Consider the following 4,281-nt stretch of genomic DNA (forward strand, 5'->3'; position numbering starts at 1 on the left):
TGCTCCCTTGGTGCCATTCTCATTCTGGCGTTTAACCTTCAGTTTAAGGTTAAACTGGAGGTTAAACGCCAGTTTCCTCTTTTCTCAGCTTTCATGATTCTGGCGTTTAAGCTCCAGTTTAAGCTTAAACTGGAGCTTAAACGCCAGAATCATGAAAGCTGAGGAATGCTGAAACTGGCGTTTAACCTCCAGTTTAACCTTAAACTGGAAGTTAAACGCCAGAATGAGAATTGCACCAAGGAGCTTTTCCACGTTTAAGCTCCAGTTTAACCTTAAACTGGAGCTTAAACGTGTTCGACCAGAATTTTCCTCCAGGGAACCATTTCCACGTTTAAGCTCCAGTTTAAGCTTAAACTGGAGCTTAAACGTGTTCGACATTTCTCCTCCTGGGTTGCTTTCTTCATTCCCAAGTTTAAGCTCCAGTTTAAGGTTAAACTGGAGCTTAAACGTGTTCGACATTTCACCCTCCAGGAAGCATTCCACGTTTAAGCTCCAGTTTAACCTTAAACTGGAGCTTAAACGTGTTCGACACAATTCCTCCTCCAGGGTTGCAATCTTCATTTCCACGTTTAAGCTTCAGTTTAACCTTAAACTGAAGCTTAAACGTGTTCAACATTTTAACCTCCAGGATTGCCTTCTTCCATTTCCACGTTTAAGCTTCAGTTTAACCTTAAACTGAAGCTTAAACGTGCTTGAATTATATCACCTCCACGATTGCCTTCTTCCATTTCTGATAGCCATAAACTTGATAGCTACGATTTAGGAAATTGCACAATCGGCAAAAATTCCTTCCGGCAAGTGCACCGGTTATCGTCAAGTAAAAACTCACAATAGAGTGAGGTCGAATCCCACAAGGATCATACTCTGGTATGAAACCCAATTGAATATCATGGTTTATGGGATTGGGCCTGAAGAATTGATGAGTCTGGAATATCAATTGGTTGAGTCATGTGTCATTACTTGATTATCACTAAGTTGGCTCAATGAATGTTACAGAATTGGATCAGCAGCCTCATCAGGATTATGGATCATAAACCCAAAGCAAAAGGAAATCAAGAAAAGACTTTTTTATCATTACTCGGGAACTTTGGATCATTTGCTAGTTTTCATACTTTTGTAATTGAATTCAGAGCTATGACTCACTAAACCCCCTTTCATTGGGTTAGGGAGCTCTATTGTAATTCAATGAATCAATAATAGTTTTTATCTTCTTCTTCAATCTTTTCTCTTGAATTTTGTTAGAAAGCTTCTCGATCTAATTCCATTGGTTAGTTGTCTTGGGAAAGAAACTATCCATAATTGGAATCTTTCGGAACCTTGGGAAAGGAATGGAGGATTCATGCTAGAGAAGCTTTCTCACAGTGAATTGGATTGGGGTTTGGATGGATATTGTGACATGTAATCCTACCAAATTGTGGTTCATGAAACTGTGTGGTATAATCAGTGATCGAGCATCATTTCTTCTTATGAACATTTAAACCAAGGGTTGGGAATTTGTTTGTTTTTAGAGAGAATTGGTGAGCTAAGGGATTGGGATCCAATCATATAAGATTGCCAAGCAAAATTCAATGAATGCATTGGTTGAGGAAGGGATAAAAATGTTTTGATTCGGAGATCTCAATATCTCCTAAAACCCAATGAATTCCCCATTTCTGATCTACACTTTCTCTTTACATTCTGCAATTTAAATTCATGCAATCACCCCCATCCCTTTTAATTTTAGCACTTTAACTTCTCGCTCTTTAATTCATGCAATTTAAGATTCCGCAATTCTCATCTAAATCTTGATTCCGCTCAACTAGAACACACTTCTAATCCGAATTGCTCATTCAACCAATCCTTGTGGGATTCGACCTCACTCTATTGTGAGTTTTTACTTGACGATAACCGGTGCACTTGCCGGAAGGAATTTTTGCCGATCGTGCAATTTCCTAAGATCGTAGCTATCAAGTTTATAGCGTATCAGACGTCTATTGATGAGCTCAGGCTGGAGTTCTGGGAGTCGGTGGAGCAGATGCAAGAGGCTCAAATGGAGGTGTGCCAGGACCACTGTTGGCATCAACCTTGCTGGTGGCAGCACGACTGCTGGTGGTAGCACCGCTGCTGGTGGCAATAGTCCTGCTGGTGGCAGCAGTGCTACTGATGGATGGCGGACATCACCGCCTTCTACGCTGCCAACTCAAGGACACAGGACCAACGGCGACAATGACGACTACCTAGGTATGTAGTTATTTGTTTTCCATTTTATTGTTTCATTGTACATATTTGATGTAGTTGAGTTTTAATACATTTGAACAATAGTGTATTATTTATTGTAATTAAATAACAGTTTTTCATTATTTACGAATGGAACACTAATTGTGTAAAAAAATTTAAATTTAAATTTAAATTTGGCCATTTATTTCAAATTAAAAAATTAAAAAATTAAGATTACCGTCGGCAAAATCTGATGGTAACAATGCGCAAAATAACATTTTTTGGCGCCAATAATCCATCGCGACCAACAATAATTACCATCTGATGATAAAAATCCGACGATAAACATTTACCGGTGAGGTTTATACCATCTGATTGTTTCCGATGGTAAATCTGACGGTATTTAAATTGTCCTCGGATTGTATTCGTTTTCTGACAGTAAATTCAATGGTACTCTGTGATTTTTTTTATGTGTTAAAAGCAACATAGCATACCTTAGAAGTACGTTGTCTTATTTCCACTTGAACAATTACTGAAGGTATAAAAATGCTTACCTACGATAGGAGCATATAAAATGCATGTTTTGGATCTAGTATTCAAAATTGAACTTGCTCAACAAGCCGAACCCTTTGAAAAATCTACCTATTTCATATACAACAAGTGTATTATGAAACTTTCATACAGAGCAAAAGATGTTAACATAAATTAAAAAAACATTGTCCTTTATTCATCTTTAAAGAACTATAAGTACAACAACTGGTAATAGTTTCCAATGGTTATCTATGACTCCAAGATTTTTTAAACAAAGTCATGTTACCTCTATATTGCTCTCAAAATGTCTTCTCCACGTCTTCACCCCATAAATTTTACCCTTATGAAAACCATCTAAGGCATTATGGCAAAGCAGGATAGGATTTCAATTTGGAGTTACTGAATCAATGGGCTTTCTAAAGCTCCTCCAGGTATTGTTGGTTCTTGCATCCAATAGTTCTCTTATATATCTGATATTTTTTGTTTTTTTAGTTAATATCTTTGAACTATCTCAAAATTAAGATAGGTTTTGAAACTGAGTTGCTAAGTTTTTGAACTTCTTAATGCGTTAGTTAACATTATGATCATAGTGATCTTTAGTCCTAAAAAAGTTTAAGCAAAGAATATCAAACATTTTTAGATTAAGTTACATTCTAATTTGAGTCTTGTCTAAGAAGGTCAAAAAATATCTAAATTTTTTAGATTGGTGAAGTATCCGATCTGAGTCAAGGCTTAGCCTCAATAGGATTAAGACAATAATATCAAAGGTTCCTAGATTGATGAGTAGCTAGTTTGAGTCTTGTCTAAGAATCCTAGGATAATATCTAAAGTTTTTAGGTTAGTGAGATATCGAATCTGAGTCAAGGCTAAACCTAAGAAGGCTTGAAGCTATAATATCTAGGGCTCTTAGATTAGGGAGGAGCCAGTCTGAGTATGGCTTAAGAATGTCAGGAGAATATATAATGTTCTTAGGTTGGTAGGATATCTAATCTGAGCCAACACTTATCATGAGAAGGCTTGAGGTAACAATGTGTAAGGTTTTTATATTAGTGAGGAGCCAATCTAAGTCTTGCCTAACAAGATCTAGAGAATATCTAAAGTTTAGGTTGGTAAAGTATTCATTCTAAGTCACTTCATAGCCTTGAAAAAGCTTATGAAAATAATATCTAAAGTCCTTAGATTGTGTTGCAGTTCAGTCTGAGTTAATATTGTAGCTTGAGAAGGCTGAATGCAAATAATATCTATTATAAACTTATTTTAATAGTGGACTTCTCATGTTCTCCTGAGGATTAGAAGTAGACGTTTTTAGGTGAACCATTATACATCCATTGTTTCACAAGTTCTAAAATAATATCCATTGTACACTAATATATTCTTTGCCCAAAAAGACTTTCTTGTTATATAGTTAGACAACAAGTGCCTTTTAGAGTCAGTTGCAGTCTCGACAGAGGGGGTTGCAGTCTCGTGAGTAAGGGTCGATCCCACGGAGATTGTCGGCTTGAAGCAAGCTATGATTATCTTGTAACCCTTAGTCAGGATATCAATAATTCTCAG

This window comes from Arachis duranensis, chromosome 5, assembly GCF_000817695.3.
Source record: "Arachis duranensis cultivar V14167 chromosome 5, aradu.V14167.gnm2.J7QH, whole genome shotgun sequence".
NCBI lineage: Eukaryota > Viridiplantae > Streptophyta > Magnoliopsida > Fabales > Fabaceae > Arachis > Arachis duranensis.